Raw genomic sequence first — 15,070 nt, forward strand, 5'->3', positions numbered from 1 at the left:
GTCAACGAGGGGCACGGTTAAAGTGAGACATTCCCCACGAGCCAGGTAGGACTCGAACCTACAATCTTCTGATCCGAAGTCAGACGCGTTATCCATTACGCTACTGGCCCAATAGACGCGCACCGCCACGGCAGAATGTCGATATGTAATGCCATGGACTTTCACGGAATCAGAATTAAAAAGGTGAACAAGCAGCGAAGATAATCACCAACACTGCTTCACTTCGAAGTTTCCAATTTGTGAAGCAGTGCCTTTCACTGGCAAAGGAGAAACATTTGTCCAGAGCTGCCTGCTTCAGGGTCGCCTCCTTCTCTGCTGGAAGTGCCCATCGTTTTATTCACATTCACGACGCGATTTCATGATCTACTCCAGTGAAAACGTGTCATGGTGTCGTCTAAGCAAGACCCTGGCGAAACTCAGCGAGAGACATCTGCTCATTTCGAGCTCAGGATGTGGAATTAGACGAGCTGCGTGACACCTTTTATTGGCGCCGCCACTTCACTGCAAATTAGCGGCTCAAAACGAGCCGTTGTTAGCATCAGCTTGATTTGTACCTTCCTGCAGTGCATTTGCTAAACAACATCAGATAGATCCCATCCGGCCCAGCTGACTTATCTATTTTCACACTCTGCAGTATTTCTAATATCTCTTCCTTGTGAACCTCAATCTCTTCTAGTCTAGACGCAAGTATCTCTGTATCTTCCTCGCCAACATTTTCATTATCTATAGCGAACTCTGTCGAAAAATATTTATTTAGTGCTTCCTCTATCTCCACTGACTCCACACACGACTTCCCACTATTATCCTTGATTGTCCCAGATTTAACTCTCCGTCATTCTTTTATTCCTGACATACCTATGGAAAGCCTTAGCGTTAACCCTGATCCTATCTGCCAACAACTTCTCATGTCTCCTCCTGGCTCTTCCCAGCTCTCTTTTTAGGTCTTTCCTGAGATCGTTGGAAACCTCGAGCGCTCTAACTGAGTTTTCACGTTTTGTCCTAACATAAGACTTCTTGTTCTACTTGACCAGGGATTCCACCTTCCTTAGTAAACCACGGCTCACGCGTTCTATATCTTCCTCCCTGCCTGGCAGGTACATACTTATCGAGGACACACAGGAGCTTTTCCTTGAATAAGCTTCACATTTTTAATGTGCTCACCCCCTACAGTTTCCTACCCAACTCTGCGCTTCCTAAATCTTACCTCATTGCATCGTGATTTCCCTTCCACCAGCTGAAACTCTTGCTCCGTGGAGTACACCTATCCCTTTCCATCACGAAAGTAAACCTGAGAGAATTGTGATCGCTGTCTCCACAGTGCTCACCTACTTCCAAATCTAAAACCTGGCCAGGCTCGTTACCCAGTACTAAATCGAAAGTGGCTTCTTCCCTTGAAGGCATGTCTACATACTGTGTCAGGAATCCCTCCCGCACACACTGGACAAAAACTGACCCATCTATCGTACTCGTACTGTCGTGATCTCAGTCAATATTTGGATATTGTCTTGAGTGTTCCAGAGTTTTTCATTGTCCCACCGTCCAGATGAAGTTTGTATTGCTCACGTACGGGAGCGATAATTCTTTCAATGTCTCAGATCAATTCCTGTGCCGAGAACATCAGAGTCAATGTCCCTTCCTCTACTCGGACTGACAATTTACACTTCTTCAATCTCCTGTGATTCCATTTCCCAAAGAGTTTCTCAAGATTTCCAAAGCTGGAGCCTAAATTATATGGTTTGCTTCCTAAACATTTTTCCAACTGCCAACTGACAATATGTTCACAGTATCTCTTCACAATCCTCTGGCTTTTCCATGTCCAGGGATGAGAAGTCCCATTTGGTGGAGAGAGTTCCTAGGCTGGTGAGTTTCACTTTGGAACAAAGATGGTTAAGTGGCAATTTCCTGCGGTTGTTCGTAATGATGGGAGACGGAGCGGTGGGGAATGAGCACTCTGACGAGCAAGAGGAAGTGTTGCCAATGACCAGAGTCAGAGAACAGAGGACAAGGGATTAAAGGAATCTAATGAAAAGCAGCACTTCTGCTCAGGGCGTTCAATAACAACTGCAGAAACCCGATGTGTCGAGCAGTGTATCTGGAAAGAGAAACAGAGATAATGTTTTAAATGTGGAGCATTTCTGATGAAGAACTCGAGTTTCTCAAGTCTAATCAAATTACAGGCCTGGTTTGCAAAACGGGCTTTCTGAACTTTGAATTGTTCCAGCAGCAAAGCACGGAAAACGTAGTCAGCAGGATTCGAATCTACGTGGGGAGACCCCAATGGATTTCTAATCCATCGCCTTAACCACTCGGCCATGACTACAGACGGCACTGCGTCCTGAGCACTGACCAAATCAGCCGTGATCTCATTGAAAGCTGCCGCTGACTTGAGTGAAATGTTTCCATCTCCATTCATACCTTTGCTGTCATTTGTAAGGTGCGAGACACCAATGTCAAAGAAGAAAAGCACAAAGTTAGGAAAAGATATTTGCAGCAAAATTGAGTCAAAATTATTTATTGAAAGGAAAATCACACTTGGCAATTTGCTCGATCTCTTTGCGAACATGACCAGCAGAGGTAATCAAGGGAGCTATTGATCTGAGTATTCTTGGACATGAAACAAACAAAGGTTAGTGACATATTCATTTCTTTATTTAGCGAACGAAATGGTCTTTCCTGATGGTTACAATGAAAGAGATGGTTCCCAATAAAAGACAGAGATTAAGTCGCTTGTAGATATACTTCAATGTGATACGATTCACTTTCAGCCCCTAATTACCCCAGAGATGGAGGGGGTGAGTTACTTTTCTTCACTCTTCAATTCCACAGCATGGAGGTACAGATATGAAACCGCCAGAGATGGAGTTCTTGAATTGGGAACCAGCGACACTGAAGGAACTCGGCAGGAGTGAGGACTGCAGATGCTGGAAACCTGATTTTAGATCAGAAAATGCTGGAAAAGCACAGCAGCATCCGAGGAGCAGGAAAGTCGATGTTTCTGTTGCCAGTCTTTCTGCGTTCCGCAAACAATTTTCGTTTTAGGCTCAGATTTCCAGCAACTGCAGCTATTTGTATTATGTTAACATTCATAATGTTTTGGACAAAACCAATGAGCTGCTAGCATCGGAAAATCGGCAGAAGTACTGGTACACCGATATGTTAGCTGAACAATACAACCATTCCATGAGCGGGAATACGATCCGGGCCACGGTGCTGAGAGTACCGAATCTTCACAAGTAAATAACAAGACAAGGCGATAGATACTATCGTATTTAGTGTAAATAAAACACCCTTTATGAACATTTTCGTTGCAGATTATTTTCAACTTGTCTTCGTAGATTTACAAAGTGGGAAAAGGCCATTCCGCCTGATCAGAGAGCCATCTATTCCAGTCGCAGTTTCCAACTTTGGCCCAAAGTGTCGTGTGTTCTAATGTTCCCAGGGCAAATGTCAATGACTTTATCCTGTGTTCTTAAATGGCACAGATGTATGACACTTCCACAACGACTTGTCACTCTTTTGAGGAACTCATGCTCATTTTCACCCACAAAGGCACCCCCAAACCGACAGAGGTCTCCGTTGTGGTGAGCTGGAATTTGAAATGGACAATAAGACAAATGCAAGTTTTAAATGCGGAAGCACAGAAGCGACGTCCCGGCAGGGCTTTGCAGGGGAGCGTCAACGAGGGGCACGGTTAAAGTGAGACATTCCCCACGAGCCAGGTAGGACTCGAACCTACAATCTTCTGATCCGAAGTCAGACGCGTTATCCATTACGCTACTGGCCCAATAGACGCGCATAGCAGCGGCAGAATGTCGATATGTAATGCCATGGACTTTCACGGAATCAGAATTAAAAAGGTGAACAAGCAGCGAAGATAATCACCAACACTGCTTCACTTCGAAGTTTCCAATTTGTGAAGCAGTGCCTTTCACTGGCAAAGGAGAAACATTTGTCCAGAGCTGCCTGCTTCAGGGTCGCCTCCTTCTCTGCTGGAAGTGCCCATCGTTTTATTCACATTCACGACGCGATTTCATGATCTACTCCAGTGAAAACGTGTCATGGTGTCGTCTAAGCAAGACCCTGGCGAAACTCAGCGAGAGACATCTGCTCATTTCGAGCTCAGGATGTGGAATTAGACGAGCTGCGTGACACCTTTTATTGGCGCCGCCACTTCACTGCAAATTAGCGGCTCAAAACGAGCCGTTGTTAGCATCAGCTTGATTTGTACCTTCCTGCAGTGCATTTGCTAAACAACATCAGATAGATCTCATCCGGCCCAGCTGACTTATCTATTTTCACACTCTGCAGTATTTCTAATATCTCTTCCTTGTGAACCTCAATCTCTTCTAGTCTAGACGCAAGTATCTCTGTATCTTCCTCGCCAACATTTTCATTATCTATAGCGAACTCTGTCGAAAAATATTTATTTAGTGCTTCCTCTATCTCCACTGACTCCACACACGACTTCCCACTATTATCCTTGATTGTCCCAGATTTAACTCTCGTCATTCTTTTATTCCTGACATACCTATGGAAAGCCTTAGCGTTAACCCTGATCCTATCTGCCAACAACTTCTCATGTCTCCTCCTGGCTCTTCCCAGCTCTCTTTTTAGGTCTTTCCTGAGATCGTTGGAAACCTCGAGCGCTCTAACTGAGTTTTCACGTTTTGTCCTAACATAAGACTTCTTGTTCTTCTTGACCAGGGATTCCACCTTCCTTAGTAAACCACGGCTCACGCGTTCTATATCTTCCTCCCTGCCTGGCAGGTACATACTTATCGAGGACACACAGGAGCTTTTCCTTGAATAAGCTTCACATTTTTAATGTGCTCACCCCCTACAGTTTCCTACCCAACTCTGCGCTTCCGAAATCTTACCTCATTGCATCGTGATTTCCCTTCCACCAGCTGAAACTCTTGCTCCGTGGAGTACACCTATCCCTTTCCATCACGAAAGTAAACCTGAGAGAATTGTGATTGCTGTCTCCACAGTGCTCACCTACTTCCAAATCTAAAACCTGGCCAGGCTCGTTACCCAGTACTAAATCGAAAGTGGCTTCTTCCCTTGAAGGCATGTCTACATACTGTGTCAGGAATCCCTCCCGCACACACTGGACAAAAACTGACCCATCTATCGTACTCGTACTGTCGTGATCTCAGTCAATATTTGGATATTGTCTTGAGTGTTCCAGAGTTTTTCATTGTCCCACCGTCCAGATGAAGTTTGTATTGCTCACGTACGGGAGCGATAATTCTTTCAATGTCTCAGATCAATTCCTGTGCCGAGAACATCAGAGTCAATGTCCCTTCCTCTACTCGGACTGACAATTTACACTTCTTCAATCTCCTGTGATTCCATTTCCCAAAGAGTTTCTCAAGATTTCCAAAGCTGGAGCCTAAATTATATGGTTTGCTTCCTAAACATTTTTCCAACTGCCAACTGACAATATGTTCACAGTATCTCTTCACAATCCTCTGGCTTTTCCATGTCCAGGGATGAGAAGTCCCATTTGGTGGAGAGAGTTCCTAGGCTGGTGAGTTTCACTTTGGAACAAAGATGGTTAAGTGGCAATTTCCTGCGGTTGTTTGTAATGATGGGAGACGGAGCGGTGGGGAATGAGCACTCTGACGAGCAAGAGGAAGTGTTGCCAATGACCAGAGTCAGAGAACAGAGGACAAGGGATTAAAGGAATCTAATGAAAAGCAGCACTTCTGCTCAGGGCGTTCAATAACAACTGCAGAAACCCGATGTGTCGAGCAGTGTATCTGGAAAGAGAAACAGAGATAATGTTTTAAATGTGGAGCATTTCTGATGAAGAACTCGAGTTTCTCAAGTCTAATCAAATTACAGGCCTGGTTTGCAAAACGGGCTTTCTGAACTTTGAATTGTTCCAGCAGCAAAGCACGGAAAACGTAGTCAGCAGGATTCGAATCTACGTGGGGAGACCCCAATGGATTTCTAATCCATCGCCTTAACCACTCGGCCATGACTACAGACGGCACTGCGTCCTGAGCACTGACCAAATCAGCCGTGATCTCATTGAAAGCTGCCGCTGACTTGAGTGAAATGTTTCCATCTCCATTCATACCTTTGCTGTCATTTGTAAGGTGCGAGACACCAATGTCAAAGAAGAAAAGCACAAAGTTAGGAAAAGATATTTGCAGCAAAATTGAGTCAAAATTATTTATTGAAAGGAAAATCACACTTGGCAATTTGCTCGATCTCTTTGCGAACATGACCAGCAGAGGTAATCAAGGGAGCTATTGATCTGAGTATTCTTGGACATGAAACAAACAAAGGTTAGTGACATATTCATTTCTTTATTTAGCGAACGAAATGGTCTTTCCTGATGGTTACAATGAAAGAGATGGTTCCCAATAAAAGACAGAGATTAAGTCGCTTGTAGATATACTTCAATGTGATACGATTCGATTTCAGCCCCTAATTACCCCAGAGATGGAGGGGGTGAGTTACTTTTCTTCACTCTTCAATTCCACAGCATGGAGGTACAGATATGAAACCGCCAGAGATGGAGTTCTTGAATTGGGAACCAGCGACACTGAAGGAACTCGGCAGGAGTGAGGACTGCAGATGCTGGAAACCTGATTTTAGATCAGAAAATGCTGGAAAAGCACAGCAGCATCCGAGGAGCAGGAAAGTCGATGTTTCTGTTGCCAGTCTTTCTGCGTTCCGCAAACAATTTTCGTTTTAGGCTCAGATTTCCAGCAACTGCAGCTATTTGTATTATGTTAACATTCATAATGTTTTGGACAAAACCAATGAGCTGCTAGCATCGGAAAATCGGCAGAAGTACTGGTACACCGATATGTTAGCTGAACAATACAACCATTCCATGAGCGGGAATACGATCCGGGCCACGGTGCTGAGAGTACCGAATCTTCACAAGTAAATAACAAGACAAGGCGATAGATACTATCGTATTTAGTGTAAATAAAACACCCTTTATGAACATTTTCGTTGCAGATTATTTTCAACTTGTCTTCGTAGATTTACAAAGTGGGAAAAGGCCATTCCGCCTGATCAGAGAGCCATCTATTCCAGTCGCAGTTTCCAACTTTGGCCCAAAGTGTCGTGTGTTCTAATGTTCCCAGGGCAAATGTCAATGACTTTATCCTGTGTTCTTAAATGGCACAGATGTATGACACTTCCACAACGACTTGTCACTCTTTTGAGGAACTCATGCTCATTTTCACCCACAAAGGCACCCCCAAACCGACAGAGGTCTCCGTTGTGGTGAGCTGGAATTTGAAATGGACAATAAGACAAATGCAAGTTTTAAATGCGGAAGCACAGAAGCGACGTCCCGGCAGGGCTTTGCAGGGGAGCGTCAACGAGGGGCACGGTTAAAGTGAGACATTCCCCACGAGCCAGGTAGGACTCGAACCTACAATCTTCTGATCCGAAGTCAGACGCGTTATCCATTACGCTACTGGCCCAATAGACGCGCACGACCACGGCAGAATGTCGATATGTAATGCCATGGACTTTCACGGAATCAGAATTAAAAAGGTGAACAAGCAGCGAAGATAATCACCAACACACTGCTTCACTTCGAAGTTTCCAATTTGTGAAGCAGTGCCTTTCACTGGCAAAGGAGAAACATTTGTCCAGAGCTGCCTGCTTCAGGGTCGCCTCCTTCTCTGCTGGAAGTGCCCATCGTTTTATTCACATTCACGACGCGATTTCATGATCTACTCCAGTGAAAACGTGTCATGGTGTCGTCTAAGCAAGACCCTGGCGAAACTCAGCGAGAGACATCTGCTCATTTCGAGCTCAGGATGTGGAATTAGACGAGCTGCGTGACACCTTTTATTGGCGCCGCCACTTCACTGCAAATTAGCGGCTCAAAACGAGCCGTTGTTAGCATCAGCTTGATTTGTACCTTCCTGCAGTGCATTTGCTAAACAACATCAGATAGATCCCATCCGGCCCAGCTTCAGTATTTCACACTCTGCAGTATTTCTAATATCTCTTCCTTGTGAACCTCAATCTCTTCTAGTCTAGACGCAAGTATATCTGTATCTTCCTCGCCAACATTTTCATTATCTATAGCGAACTCTGTCGAAAAATATTTATTTAGTGCTTCCTCTATCTCCACTGACTCCACACACGACTTCCCACTATTTTCCTTGATTGTCCCAAATTTAACTCTCGTCATTCTTTTATTCCTGACATACCTATGGAAAGCCTTAGCGTTAACCCTGATCCTATCTGCCAACAACTTCTCATGTCTCCTCCTGGCTCTTCCCAGCTCTCTTTTTAGGTCTTTCCTGAGATCGTTGGAAACCTCGAGCGCTCTAACTGAGTTTTCACGTTTTGTCCTAACATAAGACTTCTTGTTCTTCTTGACCAGGGATTCCACCTTCCTTAGTAAACCACGGCTCACGCGTTCTATATCTTCCTCCCTGCCTGGCAGGTACATACTTATCGAGGACACACAGGAGCTTTTCCTTGAATAAGCTTCACATTTTTAATGTGCTCACCCCCTACAGTTTCCTACCCAACTCTGCGCTTCCGAAATCTTACCTCATTGCATCGTGATTTCCCTTCCACCAGCTGAAACTCTTGCTCCGTGGAGTACACCTATCCCTTTCCATCACGAAAGTAAACCTGAGAGAATTGTGATCGCTGTCTCCACAGTGCTCACCTACTTCCAAATCTAAAACCTGGCCAGGCTCGTTACCCAGTACTAAATCGAAAGTGGCTTCTTCCCTTGAAGGCATGTCTACATACTGTGTCAGGAATCCCTCCCGCACACACTGGACAAAAACTGACCCATCTATCGTACTCGTACTGTCGTGATCTCAGTCAATATTTGGATATTGTCTTGAGTGTTCCAGAGTTTTTCATTGTCCCACCGTCCAGATGAAGTTTGTATTGCTCACGTACGGGAGCGATAATTCTTTCAATGTCTCAGATCAATTCCTGTGCCGAGAACATCAGAGTCAATGTCCCTTCCTCTACTCGGACTGACAATTTACACTTCTTCAATCTCCTGTGATTCCATTTCCCAAAGAGTTTCTCAAGATTTCCAAAGCTGGAGCCTAAATTATATGGTTTGCTTCCTAAACATTTTTCCAACTGCCAACTGACAATATGTTCACAGTATCTCTTCACAATCCTCTGGCTTTTCCATGTCCAGGGATGAGAAGTCCCATTTGGTGGAGAGAGTTCCTAGGCTGGTGAGTTTCACTTTGGAACAAAGATGGTTAAGTGGCAATTTCCTGCGGTTGTTTGTAATGATGGGAGACGGAGCGGTGGGGAATGAGCACTCTGACGAGCAAGAGGAAGTGTTGCCAATGACCAGAGTCAGAGAACAGAGGACAAGGGATTAAAGGAATCTAATGAAAAGCAGCACTTCTGCTCAGGGCGTTCAATAACAACTGCAGAAACCCGATGTGTCGAGCAGTGTATCTGGAAAGAGAAACAGAGATAATGTTTTAAATGTGGAGCATTTCTGATGAAGAACTCGAGTTTCTCAAGTCTAATCAAATTACAGGCCTGGTTTGCAAAACGGGCTTTCTGAACTTTGAATTGTTCCAGCAGCAAAGCACGGAAAACGAAGTCAGCAGGATTCGAATCTACGTGGAGCGACCCCAATGGATTTCTAATCCATCGCCTTAACCACTCGGCCATGACTACAGACGGCCCTGTGTCCTGAGCACTGACCAAATCAGCCGTGATCTCATTGAAAGCTGCCGCTGACTTGAGTGAAATGTTTCCATCTCCATTCATACCTTTGCTGTCATTTGTAAGGTGCGAGACACCAATGTCAAAGAAGAAAAGCACAAAGTTAGGAAAAGATATTTGCAGCAAAATTGAGTCAAAATTATTTATTGAAAGGAAAATCACACTTGGCAATTTGCTCGATCTCTTTGTGAACATGACCAGCAGAGGTAATCAAGGGAGCTATTGATCTGAGTATTCTTGGACATGAAACAAACAAAGGTTAGTGACATATTCATTTCTTTATTTAGCGAACGAAATGGTCTTTCCTGATGGTTACAATGAAAGAGATGGTTCCCAATAAAAGACAGAGATCAAGTCGCTTGTAGATATACTTCAATGTGATACGATTCACTTTCAGCCCCTAATTACCCCAGAGATGGAGGGGGTGAGTTACTTTTCTTCACTCTTCAATTCCACAGCATGGAGGTACAGATATGAAACCGCCAGAGATGGAGTTCTTGAATTGGGAACCAGCGACACTGAAGGAACTCGGCAGGAGTGAGGACTGCAGATGCTGGAAACCTGATTTTAGATCAGAAAATGCTGGAAAAGCACAGCAGCATCCGAGGAGCAGGAAAGTCGATGTTTCTGTTGCCAGTCTTTCTGCGTTCCGCAAACAATTTTCGTTTTAGGCTCAGATTTCCAGCAACTGCAGCTATTTGTATTATGTTAACATTCATAATGTTTTGGACAAAACCAATGAGCTGCTAGCATCGGAAAATCGGCAGAAGTACTGGTACACCGATATGTTAGCTGAACAATACAACCATTCCATGAGCGGGAATACGATCCGGGCCACGGTGCTGAGAGTACCGAATCTTCACAAGTAAATAACAAGACAAGGCGATAGATACTATCGTATTTAGTGTAAATAAAACACCCTTTATGAACATTTTCGTTGCAGATTATTTTCAACTTGTCTTCGTAGATTTACAAAGTGGGAAAAGGCCATTCCGCCTGATCAGAGAGCCATCTATTCCAGTCGCAGTTTCCAACTTTGGCCCAAAGTGTCGTGTGTTCTAATGTTCCCAGGGCAAATGTCAATGACTTTATCCTGTGTTCTTAAATGGCACAGATGTATGACACTTCCACAACGACTTGTCACTCTTTTGAGGAACTCATGCTCATTTTCACCCACAAAGGCACCCCCAAACCGACAGAGGTCTCCGTTGTGGTGAGCTGGAATTTGAAATGGACAATAAGACAAATGCAAGTTTTAAATGCGGAAGCACAGAAGCGACGTCCAGGCAGGGCTTTGCAGGGGAGCGTCAACGAGGGGCACGGTTAAAGTGAGACATGCCCCACGAGCCAGGTAGGACTCGAACCTACAATCTTCTGATCCGAAGTCAGACGCGTTATCCATTACGCTACTGGCCCAATAAACGCGCACAGCCCCGGCAGAATGTCGATATGTAATGCCATGGACTTTCACGGAATCAGAATTAAAAAGGTGAACAAGCAGCGAAGATAATCACCAACACTGCTTTACTTCGAAGTTTCCAATTTGTGAAGCAGTGCCTTTCACTGGCAAAGGAGAATCATTTGTCCAGAGCTGCCTGCTTCAGGGTCGCCTCCTTCTCTGCTGGAAGTGCCCATCGTTTTATTCACATTCACGACGCGATTTCATGATCTACTCCAGTGAAAACGTGTCATGGTGTCGTCTAAGCAAGACCCTGCCGAAACTCAGCGAGAGACATCTGCTCATTTCGAGCTCAGGATGTGGAATTAGACGAGCTGCGTGACACCTTTTATTGGCGCCGCCACTTCACTGCAAATTAGCGGCTCAAAACGAGCCGTTGTTAGCATCAGCTTGATTTGTACCTTCCTGCAGTGCATTTGCTAAACAACATCAGATAGATCCCATCCGGCCCAGCTGACTTATCTATTTTCACACTCTGCAGTATTTCTAATATCTCTTCCTTGTGAACCTCAATCTCTTCTAGTCTAGACGCAAGTATCTCTGTATCTTCCTCGCCAACATTTTCATTATCTATAGCGAACTCTGTCGAAAAATTTTTATTTAGTGCTTCCTCTATCTCCACTGACTCCACACACGACTTCCCACTATTATCCTTGATTGTCCCAAATTTAACTCTCGTCATTCTTTTATTCCTGACATACCTATGGAAAGCCTTAGCGTTAACCCTGATCCTATCTGCCAACAACTTCTCATGTCTCCTCCTGGCTCTTCCCAGCTCTCTTTTTAGGTCTTTCCTGAGATCGTTGGAAACCTCGAGCGCTCTAACTGAGTTTTCACGTTTTGTCCTAACATAAGACTTCTTGTTCTTCTTGACCAGGGATTCCACCTTCCTTAGTAAACCACGGCTCACGCGTTCTATATCTTCCTCCCTGCCTGGCAGGTACATACTTATCGAGGACACACAGGAGCTTTTCCTTGAATAAGCTTCACATTTTTAATGTGCTCACCCCCTACAGTTTCCTACCCAACTCTGCGCTTCCTAAATCTTACCTCATTGCATCGTGATTTCCCTTCCACCAGCTGAAACTCTTGCTCCGTGGAGTACACCTATCCCTTTCCATCACGAAAGTAAACCTGAGAGAATTGTGATCGCTGTCTCCACAGTGCTCACCTACTTCCAAATCTAAAACCTGGCCAGGCTCGTTACCCAGTACTAAATCGAAAGTGGCTTCTTTCCTTGAAGGCATGTCTACATACTGTGTCAGGAATCCCTCCCGCACACACTGGACAAAAACTGACCCATCTATCGTACTCGTACTGTCGTGATCTCAGTCAATATTTGGATATTGTCTTCAGTGTTCCAGAGTTTTTCATTGTCCCACCGTCCAGATGAAGTTTGTATTGCTCACGTACGGGAGCGATAATTCTTTCAATGTCTCAGATCAATTCCTGTGCCGAGAACATCAGAGTCAATGTCCCTTCTTCTACTCGGAATGACAATTTACACTTCTTCAATCTCCTGTGATTCCATTTCCCAAAGAGTTTCTCAAGATTTCCAAAGCTGGAGCCTAAATTATATGGTTTGCTTCCTAAACATTTTTCCAACTGCCAACTGACAATATGTTCACAGTATCTCTTCACAATCCTCTGGCTTTTCCATGTCCAGGGATGAGAAGTCCCATTTGGTGGAGAGAGTTCCTAGGCTGGTGAGTTTCACTTTGGAACAAAGATGGTTAAGTGGCAATTTCCTGCGGTTGTTCGTAATGATGGGAGACGGAGCGGTGGGGAATGAGCACTCTGACGAGCAAGAGGAAGTGTTGCCAATGACCAGAGTCAGAGAACAGAGGACAAGGGATTAAAGGAATCTAATGAAAAGCAGCACTTCTGCTCAGGGCGTTCAATAACAACTGCAGAAACCCGATGTGTCGAGCAGTGTATCTGGAAAGAGAAACAGAGATAATGTTTTAAATGTGGAGCATTTCTGATGAAGAACTCGAGTTTCTCAAGTCTAATCAAATTACAGGCCTGGTTTGCAAAACGGGCTTTCTGAACTTTGAATTGTTCCAGCAGCAAAGCACGGAAAACGTAGTCAGCAGGATTCGAATCTACGTGGGGAGACCCCAATGGATTTCTAATCCATCGCCTTAACCACTCGGCCATGACTACAGACGGCACAGCGTCCTGAGCACTGACCAAATCAGCCGTGATCTCATTGAAAGCTGCCGCTGACTTGAGTGAAATGTTTCCATCTCCATTCATACCTTTGCTGTCATTTGTAAGGTGCGAGACACCAATGTCAAAGAAGAAAAGCACAAAGTTAGGAAAAGATATTTGCAGCAAAATTGAGTCAAAATTATTTATTGAAAGGAAAATCACACTTGGCAATTTGCTCGATCTCTTTGCGAACATGACCAGCAGAGGTAATCAAGGGAGCTATTGATCTGAGTATTCTTGGACATGAAACAAACAAAGGTTAGTGACATATTCATTTCTTTATTTAGCGAACGAAATGGTCTTTCCTGATGGTTACAATGAAAGAGATGGTTCCCAATAAAAGACAGAGATTAAGTCGCTTGTAGATATACTTCAATGTGATACGATTCACTTTCAGCCCCTAATTACCCCAGAGATGGAGGGGGTGAGTTACTTTTCTTCACTCTTCAATTCCACAGCATGGAGGTACAGATATGAAACCGCCAGAGATGGAGTTCTTGAATTGGGAACCAGCGACACTGAAGGAACTCGGCAGGAGTGAGGACTGCAGATGCTGGAAACCTGATTTTAGATCAGAAAATGCTGGAAAAGCACAGCAGCATCCGAGGAGCAGGAAAGTCGATGTTTCTGTTGCCAGTCTTTCTGCGTTCCGCAAACAATTTTCGTTTTAGGCTCAGATTTGCAGCAACTGCAGCTATTTGTATTATGTTAACATTCATAATGTTTTGGACAAAACCAATGACCTGCTAGCATCGGAAAATCGGCAGAAGTACTGGTACACCGATATGTTAGCTGAACAATACAACCATTCCATGAGCAGGAATACGATCCGGGCCACGGTGCTGAGAGTACCGAATCTTCACAAGTAAATAACAAGACAAGGCGATAGATACTATCGTATTTAGTGTAAATAAAACACCCTTTATGAACATTTTCGTTGCAGATTATTTTCAACTTGTCTTCGTAGATTTACAAAGTGGGAAAAGGTCATTCCGCCTGATCAGAGAGCCATCTATTCCAGTCGCAGTTTCCAACTTTGGCCCAAAGTGTCGTGTGTTCTAATGTTCCCAGGGCAAATGTCAATGACTTTATCCTGTGTTCTTAAATGGCACAGATGTATGACACTTCCACAACGACTTGTCACTCTTTTGAGGAACTCATGCTCATTTTCACCCACAAAGGCACCCCCAAACCGACAGAGGTCTCCGTTGTGGTGAGCTGGAATTTGAAATGGACAATAAGACAAATGCAAGTTTTAAATGCGGAAGCACAGAAGCGATGTCCCGGCAGGGCTTTGCAGGGGAGCGTCAACGAGGGGCACGGTTAAAGTGAGACATTCCCCACGAGCCAGGTAGGACTCGAACCTACAATCTTCTGATCCGAAGTCAGACGCGTTATCCATTACGCTACTGGCCCAATAGACGCGCACAGCCACGGCAGAATGTCGATATGTAATGCCATGGACTTTCACGGAATCAGAATTAAAGGGTGAACAAGCAGCGAAGATAATCACCAACACTGCTTCACTTCGAAGTTTCCAATTTGTGAAGCAGTGCCTTTCACTGGCAAAGGAGAAACATTTGTCCAGAGCTGCCTGCTTCAGGGTCGCCTCCTTCTCTGCTGGAAGTGCCCATCGTTTTATTCACATTCACGACGCGATTTCATGATCTACTCCAGTGAAAACGT

General features: G+C 44.5%; 9 non-coding genes across 9 annotated transcripts; all 9 read right to left on the reverse strand.

Moving 5' to 3' along the window:
* Positions 1–37: 37 nt before the first annotated feature.
* On the reverse strand, positions 38–110 carry trnar-ucg (transfer RNA arginine (anticodon UCG)). Its single transcript has one exon. It is a non-coding gene; the product is annotated as a tRNA-Arg (tRNA).
* Positions 111–2,238: 2,128 nt separating this feature from the next.
* On the reverse strand, positions 2,239–2,320 carry trnas-aga (transfer RNA serine (anticodon AGA)). Its single transcript has one exon. It is a non-coding gene; the product is annotated as a tRNA-Ser (tRNA).
* A 1,391-nt stretch (positions 2,321–3,711) lies between these two features.
* trnar-ucg (transfer RNA arginine (anticodon UCG)) lies at positions 3,712–3,784 on the reverse strand. The gene has a single exon. It is a non-coding gene; the product is annotated as a tRNA-Arg (tRNA).
* Positions 3,785–5,911: 2,127 nt separating this feature from the next.
* On the reverse strand, positions 5,912–5,993 carry trnas-aga (transfer RNA serine (anticodon AGA)). Its single transcript has one exon. It is a non-coding gene; the product is annotated as a tRNA-Ser (tRNA).
* A 1,391-nt stretch (positions 5,994–7,384) lies between these two features.
* On the reverse strand, positions 7,385–7,457 carry trnar-ucg (transfer RNA arginine (anticodon UCG)). Its single transcript has one exon. It is a non-coding gene; the product is annotated as a tRNA-Arg (tRNA).
* A 2,124-nt stretch (positions 7,458–9,581) lies between these two features.
* Positions 9,582–9,663, reverse strand: trnas-aga (transfer RNA serine (anticodon AGA)). Its single transcript has one exon. It is a non-coding gene; the product is annotated as a tRNA-Ser (tRNA).
* Positions 9,664–11,054: 1,391 nt separating this feature from the next.
* trnar-ucg (transfer RNA arginine (anticodon UCG)) lies at positions 11,055–11,127 on the reverse strand. Its single transcript has one exon. It is a non-coding gene; the product is annotated as a tRNA-Arg (tRNA).
* A 2,127-nt stretch (positions 11,128–13,254) lies between these two features.
* trnas-aga (transfer RNA serine (anticodon AGA)) lies at positions 13,255–13,336 on the reverse strand. The gene has a single exon. It is a non-coding gene; the product is annotated as a tRNA-Ser (tRNA).
* Positions 13,337–14,727: 1,391 nt separating this feature from the next.
* On the reverse strand, positions 14,728–14,800 carry trnar-ucg (transfer RNA arginine (anticodon UCG)). The gene has a single exon. It is a non-coding gene; the product is annotated as a tRNA-Arg (tRNA).
* Positions 14,801–15,070: the final 270 nt, after the last annotated feature.

Source organism: Chiloscyllium punctatum, chromosome 13, assembly GCF_047496795.1.
Source record: "Chiloscyllium punctatum isolate Juve2018m chromosome 13, sChiPun1.3, whole genome shotgun sequence".
In the NCBI taxonomy this organism is placed as follows: domain Eukaryota; kingdom Metazoa; phylum Chordata; class Chondrichthyes; order Orectolobiformes; family Hemiscylliidae; genus Chiloscyllium; species Chiloscyllium punctatum.